This window comes from Trachemys scripta, chromosome 7, assembly GCF_013100865.1.
Source record: "Trachemys scripta elegans isolate TJP31775 chromosome 7, CAS_Tse_1.0, whole genome shotgun sequence".
Lineage (NCBI taxonomy): Eukaryota > Metazoa > Chordata > Testudines > Emydidae > Trachemys > Trachemys scripta.
Window position 1 is genome coordinate 83,284,381 of NC_048304.1, and position 16,007 is coordinate 83,300,387.

Here is a 16,007-nt window from a genome sequence, read left to right on the forward strand (position 1 = left end):
GCGGGAGGGGGTGAGGGCTCCGGCTGGGGGTGCGGGCTCTGGGGTTGGGTCAGAAATGAGAAGTTCAGGGTGAGGGAGGGTGCTCCGGGCTCGGACCGAGGGGTTCGGAAGTCGGGAGGGGGATCAGGGCTGGCGCAGTGGGTTGGGGTGCGGGAGGGGGTCAGGGGTTGCAGGCTCTGGGCGGTGCTTACCTCAAGCAGCGGAGGCGCGGCCAGGCAGCTCTGCACTACCCTGTCTGCAGGGTCAGCACTTGGGCTGGGATGCAGCCCCCAGGCTGTAGTTTGCCCAACCCTGCTTTAAACATTGCCTCACATGTAGACTGTCAATACCGATCTCTGATGGTCATTCCCAGTGTGTTCGCTGCCTGGGGGAGACTCACGTTACTCAGAAGTGCCAGCACTGCAAAAAGTTAACGGCAAGGACCAGAAAGGCTAGGGAACTCCAGCTCAAACTGATGCTTCTGGAGAAATCCCTGCGTCCTGCCTCTGACCCTGAGCAGGGGACCCCTCCCCACCAGCTCACTCACTCACCAACTGCCATGTCAGACATGGGATCCTCCTCTAAGATGAGCACAAAGGACCCAGCCCCCATGAAAACAAAGAAGTGGTCTCACTCCTCCCTCCAGGGAGAATCGCCATGCAAAAAGTGATCGCCGACCGCTAAATCTGCCCCTGTACCATTGGCACACAGATCCTCAGACCCTGTGGCACCGGGTTCCTCCAGTACAGAGGCAACCTGAGGAGTGAAAGACCCGGTGTGGTCTAGCTCTGAGCCAGGCAGCCGTGGCAAAAAAGACAGTTACCTTTCCATAACTGGTGTTCTTCGAGATGTGTTGCTCATGGCTATTCCACAATAGGTGTGCGTGCTCGCCAGGTCCACCGGTGCCGGAAGTTTTTCCCTTAGCAGTACCTGTAGGGGAGCGCCCCCTGCGGCCCCTGGAGTGGTGCCACTATGGTGTGGTATTAGGGGTGCTGCGTGCTCCCCCAACCTTCTGTTCCTTCTTGCCAGACAACTTCGACAGAGGGGAAGGAGGGCGGGATGCGGAATGGACATGAGTAACACATCTCGAAGAACACCAGTTATGGAAAACGTAACTGTCTTTTCTTCTTCAAGTGATTGCTCATGTGCATTCCACAATAGGAAAGTCCGAGCTATATCTGTTGAGGTGGGTAGGAGTTCGTAGACACTCGGGACGGAGCACAGCCCTGCCGAACCTTGCGTCCTCCCTGGTTTGGGAGACTATCGCATAGTGCGAGGTGAACGTGTGGACCGATGACCATACCGCAGCCCTACAGGTGTCCTGAATAGGGACGTGGGCCAGAAAGACAGCCAATGAGATTTGCACCCTAGTTGAGTGCGCTCTCACAATCGGGGGCGGGGAACTCCCACCAGATCGTAACAAGTATGGATACACTAACTGATCCAGTTGGAGGGCCGCTGAGTGGAGATCGGCCGACTTTTCATGCGTTCGGCCGTGGCGATGAACAGTTGCGAAGACTTCCTGAACGGCTTTGTACGTTCCAGGTAAAAAGCCAGAGCCCGTCTCACATCCAGCATGTGGAGGTGGCTCCTTCTCACTGGATGCATAGGGCTTGGGGCAGGGGACTGGCAGGAAAATGTCCTGACCCATATGATAGGCGGAGACCACCTTGGGGAGGAACGAAGGGTGTGGGCAGAGGTGTACCTTATGGAACCCCGTGTATGGGTGTTCGGAGGTCAGGACCCGGAGCTCGAGATCCGTCTGGCAGACGTGATCGCCACCAGAAAGGCTACTTTCCATGAGACGTGTGACCAGGAGCATGTAGCAAGCGGCTCAAATGGAGATCCAGTTAGCCTGGCCAGCACCAAGTTCAGGTCCCACTGGGGGACTCGGGGTCTAACATATGGCAAGAGGCGATCCAAGCCCTTAAGAAATCAGCCGTCATGGCATGAGAGAGTATCATGTGGCCCTGCACTGGTGGGTGGAAGGCCGATATGGCCGTCAGGTGCACCTTGACAGACGAGGGCGCTAGGCTCTAGGCTCTGAGATGAAGGAGGTAGTCTAGTATAAACTGGATCAGAGCACCCACTGGTGAGACACCCCGATCAGCGGCCCACCGGGAAAATCGAGACCATTTCGCCAGGTAGGCCTGACGCATGGAGGGTCTCCTGCTCTCCAGGAGGACATGCTGAACTCCTTCTGAGCAAGTCCTCTCCTCCCGGCCTAGCCACTGAGCAGCCACGCCGTGAGGTGGAGGGCTGCTAGGTTGGGGTGGAAGAGGTGATCTTCGTCCTAGGAGAGCAGGTCAGGGCGGGTTGGCAATGGCCATGACGGGGCAACTGCCAAGCTCATGAAAATCCCTTACCAATGCTGCCTGGGCCATGCTAGGGTGATCAGAAGGACACAGGCCCTGTCCGTCTTTATCTTTTTTGAGATCTTGCTGATCAGTGGAATCGGGGGAAAGGCATAGAAAAGCTGACCTGACCAGGACAGAAGGAAGGCATTGGAGATCGTGCCCATGCCTAACCCTCCCCTGGAGCAGAAGCGGGGACACCTGTGGTTCTGCTGGGTTGCGAACAGGTCCACTTGGGGAGTGCCCCACGTTTGGAAAATCCTGTGCACCACCTCCGGGTGCAGCAACCATTTGTGCTGAGAGGAAAAGTCCCGGCTCAGCCAATCTGCCCGAGAGTTTCGGACACCCAGTAAGTGGTGGGCTTCCAAGAAGATATCATGGGCTATGCAGAAGTCCCACAGCCTGAGGGCTTCCCCGCAGAAGGCTGAGGAGCGGATCCTACCTTGCCTGTTGATGTAGAACATTGAGGTCGTGTTGTCTGTGAGAACCCTGACTACTCTGCCTGCTAGGCATGAGCGAAAGGCCACGCAGGCTAGATGGACCTCCCTGAGTTCCTTGACATTTACGTGCAGGGCTAGGTCCTGCGTGGACCACAGATCTTGGGTCTGGAGGTTTCCCACATGGGCTCGCAACCCCAAGTCCGATGCATTGGACACCAACTCTGCAGTTGGGGACCAGCCGCTGATCAGGACCTCTTGGAGCATGTTCCCCGGGGAGGGCCACCAGCATAGGGAGGCTATTACAGGTTTGGGCACAGTGAGGACTTTGTCCATCCTATCTCTGGACTGGGAGAATACCGAGGCCAACCAGAGCCAAAGGGGCCGCATCCTGAGTCTGGCGTGATGAACCAAGAACGTGCATGCCGACATATGACCCAGGAGTTGAAGGCACGCTCTGGCAGTCGTCACGGGAAACCTCGTGACCATGCTAATGAGCTCCCTTAGGGTTTTGAATCTGTCCGGTGGGAGGGAGGCTCTGGCCGATCTCGCGTCCAGAATCGCCCCAATGAACTCTATGCATTGCACCGGTACCAATGTGGACTTGGTGTTGTTTACCAGCACTCCCAGTGTGGTGCACGTGGACAGGAGGAGTGTTACGTGATCCTGTACCTGTGACCTGGAGCTGCCCTTGACCAGCCATCAAAGTAGGGAAAGATCTGGACCCCCCGACGCCTGAGGTAGGCCGCTACCACAGACATACAATTTGCGAAGACTCTGGGAGCCATCGATAGGCCAAACGGGAAGACAGTGAACTGGTAGTGCTCCTGCCCTACCGTGAAGTGGAAGATACGCATGTGGCCCTTGAATACATGAATGTGGAAGTACGCATTCTATAGATCGAGGGCGATGTAGCAGTCTCCGGAATCCAGGGAGGGGATGATGGAGGCCAGAAAGACCATGCAAAACTTGAGCTTTACCATGTACTGGTTCAGGACTCACAGGTCCAGGATGGGACTAAGCCCCCTTTGGCCTTTGGGATAAGGAAATAGTGGGAGTAGTACCCCTTGTGTCTGAACTCCGCCGGCATCACCTCCACCGCTCCTAAGCAAAGGAGCTGCCTCACCTCCTGCTCAAGTAAGCTCTTCTGAGAGAGGTCCCTGAAGAGGGACAGGGAGGGAGGGTGGATGAGTGGGGTAGAAAGAAACTGGAGGGTATAGCCCTGGGAGACGGTGTTGAGGACCCATCAGTCCAAGGTCAGCTGTGACCACGCCGGGAGGAAAGTACATAGGCGGTTGAAGATGGGAAGGTCGGGTGGATCCCTGGCACAAACTGGTAAGTCGTCCCCGGGCGTCCCATCAAAACTGGTGCTTACCCGCCTGCTTGCCCTTAGAGGGCCTAGGCTGGGGCGCAGGCCAAGATTGCCTTTGTAGGCACTTTTTATAGTCCCTTGATTTTTTATAAGGGGGCTCGTATCTGGAGCGGGTGGCCTGACAGGGAGCCTGCTGCGGTTTGAACTTGGTCCTGGCCGGGGCCAGGACATAGACACTGAGGGTCTTTAATGTTGTGCGAGAGTCCTTAAGACCTTGTAACTTCAGGTCTGTTTGTTCCGCAAACAGGGTCTTGCCATTGCACGGAAGGTCCTGCGAGGAGTTCTGTGCCTCGCTGGACAACCCAGACAGCAGGAGCCACGACGCTCTCCTCATGGACACCGCAGAGTCCATAGACCGTGCAGCCGTATCCGCGGCACCCAACGCTGCCTGAAGGGCCGCCCTAGTGGCAGCTATGCCCTCCTCAACCAGAGCCTTAAACTCCTGCTTATCACGCTTCTGGAGGGAGTTCGCAAATTTGGGCATTGAACTCCACAAATGGAAGTTATATCTTCCCAGCAGGGCGTGGTGGTTAGCCACCCTCAGTTGGAAGCTCGAGGACAAATAAATCTTTCTACCAAATAAATCTAGTCTCCTTGGGTCCTGATTCTTGGGGAGTAGGAGCGGGTTGACCTTGACGCTCCCTATGGTTGACTGCCTCGACCACTAGAGAGTGGGGGTGTGGTGGGTATACAGATATTCGTGCCCCTTGGCGGGCACAAAATACTTGCGTTCTGCCCTCTTAGAGATGGGGGACAAGGAAGCCGGGGTTTGCCACAGGGCATTTGAGATATTTGCCACCCCTTCATGGAGTGGGAGAGCCACCCGGCTGGTGCTAAAGCCAAGAGGACATTGAAGAGGGAGTCCAAGGGTTCCTCCACTGCCTCAGCTTGCAGGTTGAGGCTTGATGCCACCCTTTTCAACAATTCCTGGTGGGCTTTCATGTCCTCCTGTGAGATGGGAGGAGATGGGTCCATGATCGCCTCATCAGGGGAGGATGAGGAAGGGGGGTGCAATGGTCTGCATCCCCACCGGTGCTGCAGGCCCCACCACTTAGTCCCTTCTAAGTGCGGGACTGGGGATGAGCACTCCACTGACTCTTTTCTGGGAGGCGCAGAGAGGGAGGCTGACGGTCTTTCCGAGGCACCAGCCACTGAGTGAGCCACCACTGGGGGCTGCGTCGAGGCCCATGGGGCCCATTGGTACCATGGCACTGGCCAGGGATCCCAGTGCCACCGCACCTGCTGTGGCACCATCAGAGCAGACTGCCCTGCCTGACTCACCTGGCCCACTGACTGTTGACTTCGAAGGGAGGCCGGGCTGGCATACGATCTACCGCTATCCTGGGACGGGGACGAGTGACGGTGTCGGGAGCGGTCCGAACACGAGACCGTGATCCCGGCATGGAGGAGCGGGAGTACTGTCTGAGGTGGCTGCTCCGCGAACAGCTCCGATGGGTGGATCCACGATGGTGGGGTGACAGCAATTGACGCCTGGGGCTGCGGGAGCGGTGCTGTGGTGGGGACCTTGAAAGGGACGAAGAGCGGGAGCGGCGTCGACATCCGTACCACGAGGGGCTACGATAGCTTCTCAGAGATAACGACTTCCGGTGCTGTCTGTCCCGGTCTCAGAGGGGCATGCTCTCATCACAAGGTCTGCGTTCCCTTGAGGCAGAGCAGTGCCTGGAACCCCTGCTGTTTGGCACCCAGCCAGACAACCTGGTGGGGGTTGACGGGGACCTGTGCGGGCTGCGTGTGGGACAGTCACTGTGCAAAGAATGGCGTCGGGAATCTTCCCTTGACCGTGACCAGTACCATCCAGGTGGTGACTGTGGGGGTCCGAGTGGCAGCTTGCCTCTGGACCTGGGAGCTGTTGACAGTACCGGTAGAGACATAATGTCTCGGGCTGCCTGCAGGGCCTCCGGTGTGGAAGGCACCTGTATGTGGCCACTGGCATCCAGCGAGGTCGGCTCAGAGTGGGCCGGGCTACTCCGCTCAACTTGAGTCAGAGGCTGCAAGGCCGATGGGGACCGAGAGCTGCACAACGCGGGTCTAATCTCTCCCCCAGCCTTGCTCCAGTGCCTTGGCGGAGAAGGTCTCTTCTTCGTCTTTTTAGAGTGTACTGTGGACAGGGAGCGGTGCCGACTGGCAGAGGGTACCGTTGGGTCACCACGCACAGATGCCGCGGTGCTTGGTGCTGACGCAGAGCTGTGCAGTCGTGTTGGAGTCAGGGACGACTTCATCAAAATGGCTCGGAGCCAAATGTCCCGCTCCTTCTTGATCCGAGGTTTGAAGGATCTGCAAATTTTGCAGCGGTCACTGAGGTGGGTTTTCCCCCAGACAGTGTAAACAGTCCACATGCAGATCACTCACAGGCATAGGCTGTTTGCAAGTGTTGCACGACTTAAAGCCCGGGGTGCAGGGCATGCCTCGACCCGGGCAAACTTAACTATTCTAACTAACTTCTTCTTTTTTTTTTTTTTTTTGTAACTACAGATACTAACTAACTAACGAAGTCCAAAGAGGGAAAGCTACAGCAGAGCTCGAGCAGAGCAGTTCCGAAGCACCTTTACTGGCGGCAAGAAGGAACTGGAGGGGAGGGGGGAGAGCGCAGCACCCCTTATACCACACCATAGTGGCACCACTCCAGGGGACGCTAGGGGCACTCCCCTATGGGTACTGCTAAGGGAAAAACTTCCAGCACCGTTGCACGTGGGGAGTGCGCACACCTATTGTGGAATGCACATGAGCAATCACTGAAAGAAGAACAAAGCCTGTTCCCTTACAGCCTAGAGCACTGACGTCCTCAGCACTGAATAGTTCTATGGCACCACCTGCTGTTCCTATATATTACAGCAAGCCCACAGCACCAGCAGCACAGACGCTGACTAACCTCTGTGTGCCTCATACACTTCCCGGTGCCGCAGCATTTCGTTAGCCAGGCAGACCTTGTCGTTGCCTCCACCCTGGGCATGCCTCTCTTCGGCACAGATGGCACCCCAGCCAGACCAGCCATGAGTCTCACAGCTACACCTGCTGGCTTAGCCCCTCCTCTCTCAAGCTATGAGGAGGATGAAGTGACTGTTGGGATGGGCACCCCAAGCCATTCATCATCCCAAGCCTGGAACCTCAGGGCTACAACCCACAGTGTGGTAACCCCCTCAATGGATGCCCCCCAAGGGCCTTCCCACCAAATTGACCATACTGGGTTCCATCGGCACTGTACAGGGCTCACAATATTCAGCCCTCTAACCAATCCAGATCCAAAACACCAAGATCAGCTAGATCTACCTCACTGGTTGCCCCAGTTTCCCATGAAGTCACCGGGGAGGAGCATGAGGGCAATGAGGACTTAATAGAGGGTGGAGCCATCCGGTGCCCCGGGTGCGGGGTCCCCTGGCCACTCGGGCTGGACGGGGCCCGGGGCTCGGCGGGGCCCGGCGAGGCGGATGGCAGCGGATAGGCGGCCGGGCCCCGTAATAGAGGGTGACATCCTACCTCTTACCCATATTGCTTCATCGTCCCCACAGGACACAATCATGCCTCCCCCCACACCGGGGGACGACTTTAAATCTTTCCAAGATCTATTCAAGCATGAGGCTGATTTCCTAGGCATCTGCTTAAAAGAGACACAGCATAAGCTCACTGACATTCTCCATGCCTCTCCTACAGCCAAGATTGCATTACCTATTAATTCTCCCATATGGACCCTGCAGAAACGGTCTGGCAGACACCGGCCATGGCCTCACCTTCTTGTAAACGTTTAGACAAGAAGTATTATGTGCCAGCAAAAGGGCCTGAGTTCCTCTTCACTCACCCTCGCCCAAACTCATTGGTTGTCGAAGCCATTAATCAAGGGGAAAACATCACCTGGCTCGTACCACCCCTTACGACAAAGACTGGAAACACCTTGACCTGTTTGGTAGGAAGGCCTATTCCTCAGCGTCTCTTCAGTTACGCATCACTAACTACTCCGCACTATTAGCCAAATACACTCACAACATTTTTGCACAGATGGCTACGTTTATTGAGCATCTCCCAACAGACAAAAAAGAACAATACAAAGTGAGCATCTCAGAAGGTTCCCTGATTGCCAGGATGGCCTTGCAGGCATCATTGGATTCTGCAGACACGGCAGCTCGCTCCATCCCATGTCAGTAGTCATGCAGAGGGCCTCTTGGCTCCACTTGTCCAGCTTCCCCAAGGAAATCCAGGCCATGATCAAGGACTTACCTTTTGAGGGACAGAAACTCTTTGCAGACACCACGGATGCAGACTTGCATACACTCAAGGCCTCCCATGCCAGGCTGAAAACGTTGTGAATTCATGTACCTGATAACAAAAAGAAACAGGGCGCATTTTACACCCAGCGCTTCCGTACTGCTCTGTGCTCAACCACAGAGACAGTACTACCCACGTTGCAAACAATGTCAGCCAAGACGATGACAGACACCGGGGCAAGCCACCACGTCCCAACCATCTACTTCTAGACAAGCATTTTGAAGTGTTGGTCGAGGGCATGAGAGCCCTTCAAATTCCATTGCTGCAACCATCTCCTGATTCCAGTCCATTTGGAGACTGCCTAACACCTTTCTATCCGGTCTGGGCAACCATTACATCGGACGAATGGGTTCTGGAAATTATACGCAAGGGCTATTCCATCCCCTTCACCTCTATTCCACCAACCCACCCCCCTTCCTTGTCCCTCTTCAGGGACCCTTCTCATGAGCACCTATTACAGCAGGAAATAAATCACCTCTTGCAACTTGGTGCCGTAGAACCTGTACTTCCCAAACACAGGAGGACCAGGTTTTATTCACACTGTTTCCTCACCCAAAAGAAAAAGGGTGGCTGGAGGCCCATATTGGACTTGCGCAAGCTAAATAAGTTTATCAGACCTCAGCGTTTCAAGATGGTTACCCTTGCAACCATAATCCCGGCATTGGAGAAGGGAGATTGGCTCTCGGCCCTCGACCTCCAGGATGCTTATTTCCATGTTACCATACATCCTGCACACAGAAGTTCCCTTCGTTTCACAGTAAGGCCTGGTCTACACTAGGTCGAATTTAGCAGCGTTACCTCGATTTAAGCCTGGACCCGTCCACACGATGAAGCCTTTTTTTTTTCCAATTTAAAGGGCTCTTTAAATCAATTTCTTCAATCCACCTCCGACGAGGGGATTAGCACTGAAACCGGCTTTTCCGGGTTGGATTTTGGGTAGTGTGGACGCAATTTAACGGTATTGGCCTCTGGGAGCTATCCCAGATTGCTCCATTGTGACCACTCTGGACAGCACTCTCAGCTCAGATGCACTGGCCAGGTAGACAGGAAAAGGCCCATGAAATTTTGAATTTCCTGTTTGCCCAGCGTGGTGGAGAGCCCAGGTGAACACGCAGAGCTCATCAGTATAGGTAACCATGATGGAGTCCCAGGATCGCAAAAGAGCTCCAGCATGGACCGAATGGGAGGTATGGGATCTGCTCGCCATATGGGGAGATGAATCAGTGCTAGCTGAACTCCGTTGCAGTAAACGAAATGCCAAAACATTAGAAAAAGTCTCAAAGGGCATGAAGGATAGAGGCCATAACAGGGACGCACAGCAGTGCCGCGTGAAAATTAAGGAGCTAAGGCAAGCCTACCACAAAACAGAGAGGCAAACGGAAGGTCTGGGGCAGAGCCGCAAACATGCCGCTTCTACGCTGAGCTGCATGCCATGCTAGGGCGTGCAGCCACCACTACCCCAACCCTGTGCTTTGACTCCATCAATGGAGAATCATGAAACACGGAAGCGGGTTTTGGGGACGAGGAACATGATGATGAAGACATTGAAGATAGCTCACAGCAAGGAAGCGGAAAACCGGTTTCCCCAACAGTCAGGATACGTTTTTCACCCTGGACCTGGAACCAGTAATCCCTGAACCCACCCAAGGTGTGCTCCCAGACCCTGAGGGCTCACAAGGCACCTCTGGTGAGTGTACCTTTGTAAATATTACACATGGTTTAAAAGCAAGCATGTTTAATGATTAATTTGCCCTGGCATTTGCGGCCAGTACAGCTACTGGAAAAGTCTGTTAATATGTATGGGGATGGAGCGGAAATCCTCCAGGGACATCTCCAGAAAGCTCTTCTTGATGTACTCCCAAAGCCTTTGCAAAAGGTTTCTAGGGAGGGCTGCCTTATTCCGTCCTCCATGGTAGGACACTTTACCACGCCAGGCCAGTAACACGTAGTCTGGAATTATTGCATAACAAAGCATGGCAGTGTATGGTCCCGGTGTTTGCTGGCATGCAGACAACATCCATTCCTTATCTCTCTTTGTTATCCTCAGGAGAGTGATATCATTCACAGTCACCAGTTTGAAATAGGGTAATTTTATTAAGGGGACGTTCAGAGGTGCCCGTTCCTGCTCTGCTGAACAGAAATGTTCCCCGCTGATCTTAGTGATCTTCCCAGAGAATTGGGTGTGGGGAAGAGAGGAGGGAGGCTAGTTGGGTTTGTGCTGCACGTTAATCCGGAAACCGCAGCCCCTCCTTTTAAATTGCAAACCCATTTTAAATGGCCAACCCAATGGCCGCTTGGTATGGGAAATGAGGGCGCTGCTGTTTGAAACCATTCCCACATGTTATGAAGGTTAAAAAAGCCAAAAGACTGTGGCTTACCATGGCTGCCTGCAAGCCGAATTCTGTTGCCTGGCACTGCGTGAGTGATCTCTCACACCAAACCGGAAGGCCCTCAATATAAGAGTAAAAATGCGACCTTGTAATGAAAGCACATGTACTGTGTAATGTGAACAGCAAGATTTAACATGAAAGAGTGTACCCATTGTTCTCTAAAATGTGTCTTTTTAACTACCACCTCTCCCTTCTCCACCACCAGCTACAAATGTTTCTCCTTCGCAGAGGCTAGTGAAGATTAGAAGGTGAAAAAGGTGCACTCGGGGTGACATGTTCTCGGAGCTTCAGATGTCCTCCCACGCTGACAGAGCACAGCAGAATGTGTGGAGGCAGATAATGTCAGAGTGCAGAAAAGTACAAGGAGAGGTGGCTGGCTGAATCGCGGGCTGAAGAGAGCAAGTGGTGGGCTGAAGAGGATAGGTGGTGTCAGCTTGCTGACAGAAGGCAAGAGTAAATGCTCTGGCTGCTGGAGCATCAAACTGATATGCTCCAGCGTATGGCTGAGCTGCAGGAAAGGCAGCAGGAGCACAGACCGCCGCTACAGCCCCTGTGTAACCAACAGCCCTCCTCCCCAAGTCCCATTGCCTCCTCACCCAGACGCCCAAGAACACAACTGGGGGGTCTCTGGCCACCCAGCCACTCCACCCAGAGAATTGCCCAAGCAATAGAAGGCTGGCCTTCAATAAGTTTTAAAGTGCAGTGTGTCTTGTCCTTATCTCCTCCCCCACCCCACCTGGCACTTCCCTCCTCCTCCACCCCTCCCAGGTTATGTTGGCAGTTATCCCCCTATTTGTGTGATGAATTAATAAAGAATGCATGAATGTGAAGGAACAATGACTTTATTGCCTCTGCAAGCAGTGATCAAAGGGGAGAGGGGAGGGTGGTTAGCTTAAAGGGAAGTAGAGTGAACTGGGGGCGGGGAGGGTTCATCAAGGAGAAACAAACAGAACTTTCACACCATAGCCTGGACAGTCATGAAACTGGTTTTCAAAGCTTCTTTGATGCACACTGCACCCTGCTGTGCTCTTCTAACTGCCCTGGTGTCTGGCTGCGCGTAATCAGCAGCCAGGCGATTTGCCTCAATCTCCCACCCCACCATAAATGTCTCCCCCTTACTCTCACAGATATTGTGGAGCGCACAGCAAGCAGTAATAACAATGGGAATATTGGTTTCGCTGAGGTCTATCCGAGTCAGTAAACTTTGCCAGCATGCTTTTAAACGTCCAAATGCACATTCTACCACCATTATGCACTTTCTCAGCCTATAGTTGAACAGGTCCTGACTACTGTCCAGGCTGCCTGTGTATGGCTTCATGAGCCATGGCATTAAGGGGTAGGCTGGGTCCCCAAGGATAACTATAGGCATTTCAACATCCCCAACGGTTATTTTCTGGTCTGGGAAGAAAGTCCCTTCCTGCAGCTTTTGAAACAGACCAGAGTTCCTGAAGACGCGAGCATCATGTACCTTTCCCGGCCATCCCACGTTAATATTAGTGAAACATCCCTTATGATCCACCAGGGCTTGCAGCAGCATTGAAAAGTACCCCTTGCGGTTTATGTACTCGCTGGCTTGGTTCTCCGGTGCCAAGATAGGGATATGGGTTCCGTCTGTCGCCCTACCACAGTTAGGGAATCCCATTGCAGCAAAGCCATCCACTATGACCTGCATGTTTCCCAGAGTCACTACCCTTGATACCAGCAGCTCTTTGATTGCGTTGGCTACTTGGATCATAGCAGCCCCCACAGTAGATTTACCCACTCCAAATTGATTTCCGACTGACCGGTAGCTGTCTGGCCTTTCAAGCTTCCACAGGGCTATTGCCACTCGCGTCTCAACTGTGAGGGCTGCTCTCATCTTGGTATTCTGGCGCTTCAGGGCAGGGGAAAGCAAGTCACAAAGTTCCATGAAAGTGCCCTTACGCATGCGAAAGTTTCGCAGCCATTGGGAATCATCCCACACCTGTGACACTATGCGGTCCCACCAGTCTGCTTGTTTCCCTGGCCCAGAATCGGCGTTCCACGGCATGAACCTGCCCCATTAACACCATGATTTGCACATTGCTGGGGCCCGTACTTTGTGAAAGGTCTATGTCCATGTCTATTTTCTCATCACTCTCGTTGCTGTGCTGCCGTCGCCTCCTCGCCTGGTTTTGCCTTGGCAGGTTCTGGTCTTGCATATACTCCAGGATAATGCGTGTGGTGTTTAAAGTGCTCATAATTGCCGTGATGATCTGAGCGGGCTCCATGATCCCAGTGCTATGGCGTCTGGGCTGAAAAAAGGCGCAAAACATTGTCTGACGTTGCTTTCACAGCAGGGAGGGAGGGAGGGTGGGGCCTGACGACATGTACCCAGAATCACCCGTGACACTGTTTTTGCCCCATCAGGCATTGGGATCTCAACCCAGAATTCCAATGTGCAGCAGAGACTGCAGGAACTGTGGGATAGCTACCACAGTGCAACGCTCCGGAAGTCGATGCTAGCCTCGGTACTGTGGATGCAGTCCGCCGACTTAATGCACTTAGAGCATTTTGTGTGGGGACACACACAATCGACCTTATAAAAATGATTTCTAAACAACCGACTTCTATAAATTCGACCTAATTTCGTAGTGTAGACATACCCTGAGCAACCTACACTTCCAGTACAAAGTGCTCCCATTTGGACTTTCCACGACCCCGCGAGTTTTCTCCAAAGTCCTCACTGTGGTCGCAGCCCATCTTCGCGGACAGGGGGTACTTATATTCCCCTACCTGGACGATTGCCTGTTGAAAGCTTCTACGTACCAACAGGCGGTGGATGCTTTGTCGCTCACTGCGACTCTATTCAGAAGACTAGGCCTACAAATCAATGCCCTAAAATCCATCCTAATTCTGATCCAACAGTTGGAATTCATAGGTGTCCACCTGGACTAAACCACGGCATTGGCAAGTCTACCCCAACAATTCTTCCTGACATTAACGAACCTCATAGCAACCATATAAAACAGCCCGGAGACATCCGCCAGGTTATGCCTCCAACTACTAGGACATATGTCAGAAACCACGTTTGTCGTGAAACATGCACAACTTCCTATGAGGTATCTTCAGGCGTGGCTCCGTACAATACACATTCCTCACAGACATTCCATTCATAAGCAACTGACCATGCCCAGCATGATAAAGACCTCGTTATCTTCATGAAATGGGAAGCACCTCTAATGTTTTCCCCCGATTCCTCTGATATCTTGTATCCTTTACAAGATAAAACAGGACAGATCCCGAATAATCCTGATCGCACCAATGTGGCCCAGACAAACCTGGTTTCCCTACCTCAACCAGATGATCACAGCACCACCGTGGCCCCTCCCACTCATACCTCACCTACTCACACAGGACTCAGGTCGTCTCCGTCACCCAACATCCCGATCCTCCATCTCAAGGAATGGCTAATCTGTGGCTGACATCTCTGGCGGCAGGCTTTTCCACAGAGATCTGGGTTATTTTGATAGACAGCAGACGATTAATCACACAAAAACATATACTCAAACGTGGCGTTGTTTCTCCATATGGTGCGAAGACAAACAACTCTCCCCTTGAATGATTACATTACCCGCAGTACTTGAATATATGCTGACCCTAAAAAAATCATGTCTTTCTATCAGTTCACTCCAGGTACACTTATCTGCAATCACAGCTTTCCATTCCAGAGTAGATGGCCTCACTATATTTGCGCATCCTCTCACTAAATGCTTCCTCAAAGGTATACAGAATACTTACCCTACGGTCAGAGACCTACCCCTATGTAGGACCTTAACTTAGTCCTCCGTACCCTCATGGGCAAACCTTTTGAGCCCCTGGCTACCTGCTCACTATTACACTTGTCCATGAAAGTTACCTTCCTAGTCGCAATTACGTTGGCATGATGGGTTGGAGAGCTTGGTGCCTTGGTGGTAACTTCACTTATACCATATTCCTCAAGGACAAGGTAATCCTTCACCCACATCCAAAATTCATACCTAAAGAGGCTTCATCCTTCCATCTCAACCAGCCCATCTACTTACCTGTATTCTTCACGAAGCCGCACACTGACAGCAAGGAAGCATCTCTTCACACATTGGATGTTCATAGAGCACTCGCGTTCTATATAGATAGAACAAAGACATTCAGAAAATCCACCAAACTGTTCGTTTCCACAACGGAATGATTTCAAGGACTAACCATTTCCAAACAACAACTTTCAAAATGGATATCGGAGTGCATCTGACTATGCTACCACAGACATGACCTAGAACCCCACTCTGGTCTTCGCACACACTCCACCAGGGCTATATCCACATCAACAGCTTTTCTTAAAGATATACCCATCATTGATATATGTAAAACAGCTACCTGGGCATCAGCCCACACCTTCACCAGACATTATGCCTTAGAGAAGCAATCAGCTGCTGATGCTCATTTCGGGGAATTGGAGTTATCCACCACTCAGTAAACATCTCCAAAGACCCTCCTTCCACTGAAGGGTACTGCTCCATAGTCACCTAAAAGTGGAGCACCCACAGGGATATTCCTCAAAGAAGAAGAGTCGGTTACTCACCTGTGCAGTAACTGATGTTCTTCGAGATGGCTGTCCCTGTGGGTGCTCCACTATCCCCCCCTCCTCCCGTCTGCTTCGAAGTATCTCTTTGATCCTCTGCGGCAGAGAAGGAACTGGGGAACGGTTGGCTGCATGTGCACGATACCCACTCAGAGCAGCACGAGCTGGTTGCAGCACGTGCATGGCCAACCAGGACACTGCTACCTTAAATCTCTGACTAGAAGTGCAGGGGTGCTCAAACACCTAAAAGTGGAGCACCCACAGGGACAACCATCTCAAAGAACATCAGTTACTGCACAGGTGAGTAACCTTCTCTTATGCTGCTGTAGGAGTAGGGCCTACATTGTGGTGTTAAATTCAACTACCTGCAGTAATAAGATATTTAAACAGCAACAGAATCCATTTTTTCTTAAGAATTTTGAAGATTTGGATGTCAGCAGTCTGCATAGTATCTCAGCCTTTTTTGACTGGGGAAAACTATCCATTTTTTCTCTGAGCACCATTTCTGTAGTATTTCCAACCCTTGTCATACTCACAGGCAAAAGGTGAAGATATAATTGGGTTCTGCAAATAAATAAAAGCCAAGTGTTATGCCAAGAAATCTTTTTCTGGTGTTTTGTT